Consider the following 11,546-nt stretch of genomic DNA (forward strand, 5'->3'; position numbering starts at 1 on the left):
CATGACTGCGTTCTTTTTTAAGCTGCATAGTATTCGTGTGTGTTTGTTGTGTGTACATCACATTTTCTTTATCTAGTCATCCATAGTGGATGTTTAGGTTGATTCCGTATCTTTGCTATTGTCAATAGTGCTGCAATAAACATACTGAGTGCAGGTATCTTTTTGATATAATGATTAATTTTCCTTTGAGTACATACTCAGTAGTGGAACTGCTGAATCAAATGGTAGTTCTACTTTTAATTCGCTGAGAAATCTCCATATTGTCTTCCATAGAGTTTGTACTAATTTATATTCCCACCAACAGTGTATAAGTGTTCCCTTTTCTCTGCATCCTGATGTAATTTGGAATTAGGTCTATCAGTCATTCCACTATTTATTCTGAATTAACTCAGATAATTCAGACTAGCTAACAGGAGAGAAGCAGATTCCCTTTGGGAGAAGGTTAAGGGACAAGAAAGAGAAATGTACGATTTTAATGCATGGACACTTAGGAGATGAGAAAGCATCATTAACCAAGGAGAAAGTAACAGAGCAGAGAAAAGGAGGAGATTTTAAGAAGGTGTGCACCGGCCAGGCGCGGTGGCTCAAGCCTGTAATCCCAGCACTTTGGGAGGCCGAGATGGGTGGATCACGAGGTCAGGAGATCGAGACCATCCTGGCTAACACGGTGAAACCCCGTCTCTACTAAGAAATACAAAAAACTAGCCGGGCGAGGTGGCGGGCGCCTGTAGTCCCAGCTACTCGGGAGGCTGAGGCCGGAGAATGGCGTGAACCCGGGAGGCAGAGCTTGCAGTGAGCTGAGATCCGGCCACTGCACTCCAGCCTGGGCTACAGAGCAAGACTCCGTCTCAAAAAAAAAAAAAAAAAAAAACTTAAGAAGGTGTGCACCAAAGGCTATGGAACAAATATAATGATCAACATACCACTCACTGATATTTTAGCGGCAATAATTTGCCAGCATGTCTCACTCAAAGTGAAATGGTGCTATAGATTACCAAAACTTATCAACTGTAGAACCGTGAAACAGAAAACCTTATAATTTGAAACACTGAGGTCTGGAAATATGCAGCTGTCCTATCTCATGATCCAATTGTATTAAATCATTTATGAAAATCATTATCATTGAAAATTCAATGTTTATTTAATTACATCTTTAAAAAACAGTTGGAATTACAGGAAAAACATGCAAACTTACTTCTTCCCTCAAAAGCCTCTGTCAAGCTTTGCTAAACTCTTTCTGCTTATAAATGTAGAAATACATAAATTTCTCAACTTAAATTTAAAACCTAGCATACAAAATGATATAGAGAGGTTCTTGTCAAGCTTGAAGGGTTCCAGAAAGAACTGCAAAGGCTAATAAATAAATCCTAATAAATAAATCTTCAAGCACTGCAAAGGCTCCTGAGAATGACAGCTAAACATACCAAGTCACTCTGATTCAAATGCAAATTCTACCAACCTTCTGAACGCAAGTGAAATGGTTTCCAGGTCTGGTTCAGAAAGAATTACACTACAAAGTTAAGGCAGATACTCTATGCCTCCTACCTAGTAATCTCACTACTGGATCTTGAGCCCAAATATGTCATTCAATCCTGTATAGTCCATTTTCACACTGCTATAAAGATACTACCTGAGACTGGGTGATTTATAAACAAGAGTAAACAAGAGGTTTAATTGACTCACAGTTCTGCATGGCAGGGGAGACCCCAGGAAACTTATAATCATGGTAGAAGGTGAAGGGGAACCAAGGCATGTTTTACATGGTGACATGGTGGCAGAAAAGAGGGAGTGCTCAGGGAAAACTGTCACTTTTTTTTTTTCTTTTTTTTTTTTTCCTTTTTTTTTGAGATGGAGTCTCTGTCACCCAGGCTGGAGTGCAGTGGCACAAGCTTGGCTCACTGCAGGCTCCACCTCCCAGGTTCAAGGCAATTCTCCTGCTTCAGCCTCCTGAGTAGCTGGGATTACAGGTGCCCGCCACCACACCTGGCTAATATTTGTATTATTTTTAGCAGAGACAGAGTCAGGCTGTTGGCCAGGCTGGTCTTGAACTCCTGACCTCAAGTGATCCGCCCACCTCAGCCTCCCAAAGTGCTGTGATTACAGGCATGAGCCACTGCACCTGGCCAAAAACTGCCACTTTTAAACCATCAGATCTCATGAGAACTTCACTATCACGAGAACACCATAGGGGAAACCACTCCCATGATTCAATCACCTTCTACCAGGTCCCTCTCTTAATACATGGGGATTACAATTCGAGATGAGATTTGAATGGAGACACAGAGCCAAACCATATCAAATCCTTAAGTGCTTTCATATCTTACGATGCATCATCCCAGAAAATGTCTTTTTTAACCAATTATCTTTGGAGCTGGCATCTGTCAAAATAGTTTATTTTTATTCAAATAGTTGTTTACTCAAAACCTGAAGGGAAGAACCCTTTAAAGAAAAATGTTACTTCAAATGCTTGTGCTTTCCACTCCTCTTCCCAACCCCATCTGAATAGTTACATTCCAAAGCAAAAAAAAAAAAAAAAAAAAAGGCAAGAAGAGTAATAAAATTAATTGGAGATAGCACTGTAGTTAAGAACATCATTTCAGTTTGAAGAGATGGAACCTGCAATGAAATACAGCCAAAAGGTGCATTGTTCATTCAAAAACAACAGCCCTGCTGATCACAGAGGTAGAGAAGTACTCTACATATGGCCAGACACACGCACCTGCTTAGAAATTATAAACTTGAAGGCAAAAGCATGCCAAAGACCCGTGGGATGGATAAGCATATTTCTGAAGTCACAAAAAAATAAAATAAATTTTAAAAAATAAAAATAAAAAAGACCTGTGGGAGTAACATACAGCTGTAGGAGGAAAAAGGGATCTCATTTTAGTGATATTTTCTAATAACACCCTCAGCCAGCTGCCATGTAAAATAAATGCTACAATTTCTTGAGTACTATGTGGCAGGCATTATGCTAAGCACATTATATACATTATCTTGTATTTCCTATAATGACTATGTACAGTAGGTATTACTATGCATATTTTGCAAGTAAAGCATAAAGTTCAGTAACTTGCCTAAGGTCTCTTTTAACTGTGCTGAGATTGCAAGTGAGCAACAAATGACAATTATTATTATTACCATAATTCAGCTCAAATTAATGCCTGAAACCTGGCAAGCTTCTAGAATATCCATTTATGTCCTATAATGTTCTATACCCCAAGGAGTCCTTAAAATTCTCTTCTGGAGGGTTTCCAAGTACTTGGGTTCCAAAAGCACCATGCTTTCCTATCTTTAACTGCCTCCAGAAAGGAAGTCCTCTCAGTAACTTCTCTTGGTCCATGTGTTCCCTATCCTTAAGGTCTTTTCAAATACTCCTTGTGAATCACCCAATGGCTAGCTTGCAAATCCCTTCAAGCCCCATGGGTATCACACTTCACTATGTGCCCCAAGGAGTTATGTAGTCTACTCAGATATTTTATGATGTATCTACTCTCTGCTCTTCCTTCCCCTAATATAACTGAATAGCCCGACTATCACCTCCATTCTCATAACAATCAATTCATACTCCCTTAAATAGAGACTGAAAATCACCCTCCTTACAGAAAATTTGCCCTTGATTAGCTTCACTTAACTATAACTACTTTTGTAACAGAAAGGGCACTGGATTGGAAACAAAGAGATCTGGCCTCAAATTCTGGTTCTTTTACTAGGTATGGTACCTGGGTAAATCATCTTTCTGGGACCCTTTTGGTGAACATAAATGAGAGGAATCAGGCTAAATAAGCACAAAACTAATTCCCAGATCTAAATATTTAAGCAGAAAGATTAGCAAGAGCATAAACTTTAAAAAAAAAATAGTTACAAAATTTAAAAATGTTTTTAAACACCTTAAAGTAAAAATATATATACAACGTATTAGCTGGGCGCGGTGGCTCACACCTGTAATCCCTGCACTTTGGGAGGCTGAGACAGGTGGATCACTTGAGGTCAAGAGTTCAAGACCAGCCGGGCCAACAGGGTGAAACCCCGTCCCTGCTAAAAACACAAAAATTAGTCAGGCATGGTAGCCAGTACCTGTAATCTCAGCTACTCCGGGAGGCTGAGGCAGAAGAATTGTTTGAACCCAGGAGGCCGAGGTTGCAGTGAGCCGAGATTGTGCCGTTGCACTCCAGCTTAGGCAACACAGCGAGACACTGTCTCAAAAAAAAAAAAAAAAAACACACAGATGCATGTGTGTGTGTGTGTGTGTATATATATATATATGTATATATAACATATTAAAACCACAAAAAGAGAGTAACTTTTAAATGTCAGAGAGTGGAGGGGCCATTAAATTGTCCATTTTCCATTCTTTGGCATGATGAAAACCCAGGTTTTCACTGCTTTTAAATCCCTTAAAAAGTAACTGGGCTATGAATTTCGATACTTTTATTAGTCCAGTCTTACACAGCTATAAAGAATTACCTGAATGGATAATTTAAAAAGAAAAGAGGTTTAATTGGCTCACGATTCCACAGGCTGTACAGGAAGCATGGCTGGGGAAGCCTCAGGAACCTTACAATCATGGCAGAAGGCAAAGAGAAAACCTGTGTGTCCTACATGGGTGGAGCAGGAGAAAGGACCAGCACAGGGGGAGATGCTACACACTTTTAAACAACCAGATCTTGTGAGAACTCTACCATGAGACAGCACTAGAGGGACAGTGCTAAACCATTAGAAACCACCCCCATGATCCAATCACCTACCACCAGACTCCACCTCCAACACTGAGAATTACAGTTCGACATGAGATTTGGGTGGGGACACAGAGCCAAACCGTATCAATATTCTCCTATTGACTATGCAATATTTTATATGCCCATATTAGTTTAATACACCAAAAGTATTTTAAATGCTGTCATGGTTAGCCTTATGTGTCAACATGGTTAGGTTATAGCACCCAGCTATTTAATCAAACACCAATTTAGGTGTTGCTATAAACATATTTTGTAGATGTAGTTAATGTCTACAATCAGTTGACTTTAAGTAAAGGAGATTACCTTCCATAATGTCGGTAGGACTCATCTACTCAGCTGAAGGCCTTAAGAGCAAAACCTGAGGTTTCCCAAAGAAGAAAGATATCTGCCTCAAAACTACAGAATCAACTCCTGCCTGAATTTCCAGCCTGCTGGTCTGACCTACAAATTTTGTACTTGCCAACACCCACAATTGCATGAGCCAATTTCTTAAAATAAATCTCTTTAACAAATACACATATATATGTGATAATGGTCTGTTTCTCCAGAGAACCATAATGATACACTAACACAGTGAAAATCAAACTGGTACTATTTTGCTTCAAGAGGCTCCACCAGGTCATTCACACAAGAGGTGGGAGGGATTCCCCTCCCAGCCACCTGCAGGTAACCAAGGAGTGCATCATCTGTGTGGTATTTAAAAACCGTAATAAAACCAACTAAAAGTCTTTCTGCTATATTGTCACCAGGAGCTGGCAATTCTAAACCTCAGTGCTAAAATACTCTTTCCAACTATAGCAGACAGCTCCCACCATCAAGACCCCAAGTATGTCACTGGTAGTGGTCAACTTCCCCCACCCCCCATGCAAATCATTTATCCAATAGTTCTTCTATTCTTTAGGCTCTCAAAATTAAAAACAAAACTAATAATAACAACAAAGGTTAAGGGCAATCAGTGTGTTTTCTATAATAGTTGCCATTGTGAGTTACAGCCTATCACTTTAATAGAAAAGTTCATCTATAGTGTCATGTGATGCCTCACTCAAAGCAAAACTGAGTCTACTTACATAATCCAACAAATTATGATTTAGTGTTAAAAGTATTTTTAAAACAACAACCTAAACAAGAGGTTCACAGTCATAACTACATGCCTAGAGGCCAGAAAATGTGCCAAGATTTATGGGATCACATTCAGCAGAATGGACAGGGCCCTACTAACAGGACTGCAGTGACTCATCCCCTTTTGAATCACTCTGAGACCCAAGTCATCTTGGTCACTATCGGAGAAAAGGCCTAACTCACCAGAAGAAAAGGACAGAAAGTGATACTAAAAGCAGTCAACCCTGTGTGAGTTAACCTCATTAAGGGCCACACGTTTCATCAGAGGCAGTGCAGCAGCTGGACCATAAGTTAGCAGATCAGCACTCTTTGGTAGCTCCTCGTCCAAAAACTGTACTTCCCCGTTGTAACAAATATTCTTGATTCTATCAAGTGGCGGGAAATGGCTTTCTAACTAGGGTATGCAGATAATTGAGAACGTACTATATAAGAAAACTGATAACCAAAGAGCATAGAACCAACGAGCTCAACTTAGCACATTACTTCATATTTTACAAACTAAAGATTAAGGAAGACAAATGTATGTATATATGAAGACAGTGTTTTGGTTATACCTATTTTGATAGTTCTTCCAATACAGACACTGTACATATTTCGGAAATAAAAAGAAATAGTGAATCTATAAAATAGCCAGCAGTTCACTGTACTTAATTGAAAACTGCCATTATTGGTTAAACTGTAAAATACATCTAAATCCTATGAAATAACAAAAATAATTTACCTAGATAGAAAGCTAAATTTACTAAACAATTAGAAGAAAGAATACAATTCCAAAGATTTTCCAGAATACGGGGCAATCAAACCTCAACATACCATTCATATATATAGCTAGCCCAACTTGCCCAAGAGGGCAAGTGTTCTTGTGTTTCAACAACGAGCACTTCCTCCAACCATGAACTAATGTCTAAAGACTTGCATGCTTTCTCAAGTGCTTTATTTCTCAAAAACCGTGGGAAAAGGCGGAAGAAAAATAAAATCAAGCCTTATCAGATAAACAATATTGTCTACTTAAAGAAATAAGATTAAATTGAGACATACACAGAAATTAACATGACAGTTAATTCAATTACTTTAGAGATCAGTGTTATCTCTTCATTTTGTAATTTGAAAACTTATTCAATATGCTCATTTACATATCAAGGCACTGTTTATGTTTAGGCCTTGCTTTACACTTGTAAATATCAGCAGTCCTCCTAAACATAAGGACATTATCACTCAAGCATAGATATTCAAGGCCATCAAGAATTTACAAGCTAGCAAGACATCGCAGTACCAATAAATATAAAATGTTCTAGTTTTCCTGAATTAGTTCAAGTCAGACCACCAAATCAGATCTAAAAGTTACCTGTAATAATACAGTAATTTTTAAAACAAAAACGTCTAACATTTGAAATATGAAACACCCGAAACACGCAAAGCAATCATCAACTCTCACCCTTCACCAATGACAGTGTTATGATTCTTCCCACTTTGTGACAAAATCCAATTCAACTACCATCTACTCCTTTCTAATTACACTGAGTGAGATACCATATTATGTAGATTAGGAAGCACATATTAATCACATCCAATAAAACATAAATACAAGGTAAATAACAACTAAATAATTACCTTTGGTAATAATAATGAGCCCACATACGAAACACTGGCCACTGGGAAAACTAAATGTGCTAATGTGTGTGTAACAACAGATCTTGGGTTATCAATATTTTTTAAAAACACTGATAATGGCAAATATTTTATATATATATATATTCTCCTTATAGCAGAAATAAAAAGGAACAGTAATATCTTAAGAACTGCTAGTAATTTGCTGCACCCTGATGTAAAATTGCCTTTACTGGTTAAACTAAAAGACTAAACCCAACAAAATAGCTTTTAGAAAAAATGTGTTAGAAAGTTGGGCAGAAAAACAATGAGCTGCAACTGCAAACATTGACAGCACTGGCTTTCCATGTGATTATCACCATAATTCTAAAAGCATTTAGTTCATCGCATGACAAAGGAAATAAGACAAGCTAAACTCTGCAGGGTAGAGAGGAGTTCAAAAGGAAAACTTTGGTTGGCTTCCTTGGGTGAAGAGAACTTTTAACTACTATCAGTTTGACAAAGAAACGCAGAATGTGGGTGAAGCAAGAGTTCAAGCGGTCCCTAGGAATATACAATATTTTCCCGAAATCCACACGCGCGGAGCGGGATAGATTTCTTTTTAAAAAGTGCATGAATTGCAAATGAAGCAGTAGGAGTTCAGCATCCAATAGGTGGCTGGTCATCTTTCTGGTTCGTAAGGTCAAGACGCCCTTCTCATCTACGACCCGCAGAGAAGGACTGACTCCCTCCTCTCTAACCTCTCCCTAGAAGCCAACCTTTGCCATCTCATGCCACCCTCGCAGACAATCCGCCAGGACCCGGGACACGCCCCCACGAATGACTACTTTCCTCCGGGATGCATCTCTGCCCCATGTCATCCTCAACCTCCAGTCTCAGGGCCTCTTTGGCCTCAGGGTCCCCGGTGCCTCCCTCCCCAGCCCCTCACGGCTGCCCTTAGGGCTCTCCTGGTTCCCCGTTCTCAGTCCTGGCCCTTCTCGCACGCCTCGGGTCCCGGCTCTCCCTCCACACGCGCGGGAGGTGCCGCCTCTCCCGTCCCTACCCGGTCTCCCAGTCCCGCGGCGCCGGGCGGCGGCACGCCGAAAAGCATCCACTGAGGAAACAAGTGCCTGCAACGCTCCGGCTGCGAACTCACCTCCAGTCCGGGCTCTCAGATCCTGGCCCGGAGCCGGGCTTCCGCCTGGCGCGGTCCGCGTCGCGAGCGGGACCGGAAGTCCCGCCCCCCGCCCGCTCCCGGCCGGCTGGCCTCGCTTGACTACTGCTCCGCGGGAGAGGGATTGCTGGCGGCAGGCGGCGGGCGGCGGGCAAGGGGCAGAGAGCGGGGGAGCTTGGCTTGAAAGGGCGAGGCAGGCGCCAAAAAAATTCCCTTTCGCGCTCCTGCTCTTTCTAGTGTATCCATCGACCAGTGTGCAAATGCTTGACCAGGCGTCTATTCTGCTCAAGCCCAGTGAGGCACAAGATGACTCAGACACTGACCTCTGTCCTCACAATCTAGTTAAAAGTTGATATAAGTAAAAACAGAAGTAAATCACTCCGCAAGACAGTGCGATAATTCACGTTATTATCACCTGCTGTATATGGCCTGTGAACAACCAGCCACTGCTGTAGGGACTGGGGATAGAGTGAACAGAGGACAGCCCCAGCTCTGGTGGAGCTTACACTCAGGGCGAGGAACTAGCTATAGAATAAATCTAGCTATAGAATAAAACTAGCTATAGAATAAATAAATAAATAAAACTAGCTATAGAATAAACAGCGGCGGCTCCCTGGGGAAGCTTATGCACAGAAACACAAATATATAAGCAATGAAACCCTCAAGTGTTAGAGGCACTCTGGTGGTGCAGTAGGGAACGGTGCAACGTAGGGAGCTGGGCAGAGAAGGCTTTCTAGAAATAACGACTCTTCAATTGAGACTGAAATAAATGATGAATAAGAGTTGAAGGACAGTCAAGGTGGAGAAGGGCATACAGAGGAGAAGAATGGTATGGAATGAGAGCTTGGCTTGTACCGGTAGCTGGCCAGGAGTTAAGCAAAGTGTCAGATGGTGGATGCAAGAGCAAGCATAAGGAGAAAAGACAAGGCCAGATCATGAAGAACGTTGTACCTTATGCTTAAAAATTTTGGACTTCAGAGACTCCGTGCAACGGAATCCATGGTGTCATCTAAGGGAACAGACAAAACAGTGAGTCATGGGGTTGACTAGGGGGATTGTCCTAGTCATCAAAGAAAAATAAATAGATCATGAATAGCATGTTTTATCCTTGAGGATGCTTTCTCGAACTGCCATACCCAGATGTAAAGGCAAAAGATGGCTACCACAACCCTATAAAGGCAGGACCACAAGGGATCATACTCCTCAGGTTGCTGCATTGAGCAAATCACCCCAACCAAATGAGATACTAAGTGAAGTCACAGGGAACTATGGAATGAGCCCAGAAGAAAGAAGCTTCAATACCAGCTACAGTAATGAGGACTGTTGCATTTATTGTTTTCTTTGCTCCATTTCGTTCCTAATAAATACTCTCTTGCACACCAAGCCCTTTCTTTGCCTTTTTAAAAAGGAATGGTATAATACATAAATTTTTCTTTTTTGCCAGCAAAAGGCCATATGTTGCAATATATATGGAGATAGGATGACAGTAGAAGAAAATGAGGAATGGATATCATGTAGAAAGTCTGTACGTAGACGGCATAGCATTAACTCTAAAAGAGGTAAAAGATTACACCTTTGGGTTTTCTCCCATTGGTAAGGTTACCATTTGTGGTGGTACATGAAATAACCGATTCACATAGCGGCAAAGTATGTTTTTGAAAGGAAGGGAAAAAGAGAGTGTGCATGTGGTGTGGTGTGTGGTGTGTGTGTGTGTGCGCCCACACTGGGTGCCAAGAAGTAGAATGTAATAGACGCTCTGTGAAATGTTTCCTTATAGCTTCCCACAATTCCTTTTTTTGTAGGAATGGCTGAAATACATAGAGGCAGTCCTTTTATGGGCCACATATGCACAAGAGACCATGTCCTAGTGTGACCAGCTACGTGTTTGTTAAAGACTGAGGGGGATACCAGGATGCTGGACTTCCGGTGCTTAAACTGTGATAGTTTTGGGAAAACTGAGACAAACTGGTTGCGCTTACCATGTCCCCTGTCTACATAACAGATTAATTCAAAGGTGGTCATATCCTAAACCAGACCATTTAGACACTTTGCCCCAGAAATTTTAAATGAGGCATAGAGAAACACAAAGAGAATATAGTTACTGAGTAGAACTGAGTCACAAATGGCAGTTCCCTAAAGAAAAAAATCTATCAAGACCCTTTACCAAAGACCCAGGACCTGCCCTGTTTCCTTTGGTTATAGGAGATATCCCTGTATAATTCCAAAACATTTTTTTTTTTTTTTTGGCTAGTCAAAGAAGATTGCTGCTGCTTGCAACCAAAACAATCTTAAGGAGGTATTCATATCCAATCCTTGTTTAAGACAATGTGCTCCAAGAGTCCCTTCTGAATGGGCACTGAGCTGAATGCACAACAGTCATTGCCACAGCAAACCAGACCAGGTATGAACACTGAACTCAAACAGGCCTAGAAAGTCTCACGTCATGGATTTTGCAATGCACAATACAGGGCTCCACTCTTGCAAGCTAAATTAGAAATGTCGTCCAAACCTATAATTAGGTTAGGCATCAGTAAGATGTTCAAAACTGACGGGAAAAGGTGGAGAGCAACAGGAATGATGAGAAGGAAATAAGGATAAGGAGAGAAAGATGGAAAAAGAGAAGACTTATCTGAGAGGTGATCATCTTAGTTCCCTTTTTTTCAGTTTTTGATTCCCCAGTCCCTTATGAGATCCAGCTAAATGTTCTGCCCTTAAGTTCTATGACAATTCCATGTCCTTCCAGTAAATCTCCCATTTGGCTAAGAATCGTTTTAGTAGGTTTCCCCTCTTAGCAATCAAACCCCAAGACATCAATTTATAAGACACAAGGTTGCCAGCTCATCCTATAGCATCCACCAGCGCTCTGGAGCCACTTTCTCTCCTCAGGCTCAAGAACAGGAGAAGGATTTGCACACCTCCATGGCTGCCTG

At 41.0% G+C, this 11,546-nt stretch overlaps 1 protein-coding gene across 5 annotated transcripts in view; it reads right to left on the reverse strand.

Annotated features, from left to right (window-relative positions):
* The window catches only part of DISP1 (dispatched RND transporter family member 1), a 199,228-nt gene extending 190,084 nt beyond the window's left edge, over positions 1-9,144 (reverse strand). For 3 of the 5 annotated variants that reach the window (XM_021926935.2, XM_009186787.4, XM_009186789.4), the window contains exon 1: positions 8,599-9,144. The gene's annotated coding sequence lies outside the window, so the exon portion shown is untranslated. Of the gene's footprint in view, positions 1-8,505 lie in introns of all 5 variants that reach the window. The other 2 variants (XM_009186782.4, XM_017949231.3) reach the window with 2 other exon arrangements.
* Between the last annotated feature and the right edge of the window lie 2,402 nt (positions 9,145-11,546).

Source organism: Papio anubis, chromosome 1 (genome assembly GCF_008728515.1).
Source record: "Papio anubis isolate 15944 chromosome 1, Panubis1.0, whole genome shotgun sequence".
NCBI lineage: Eukaryota > Metazoa > Chordata > Mammalia > Primates > Cercopithecidae > Papio > Papio anubis.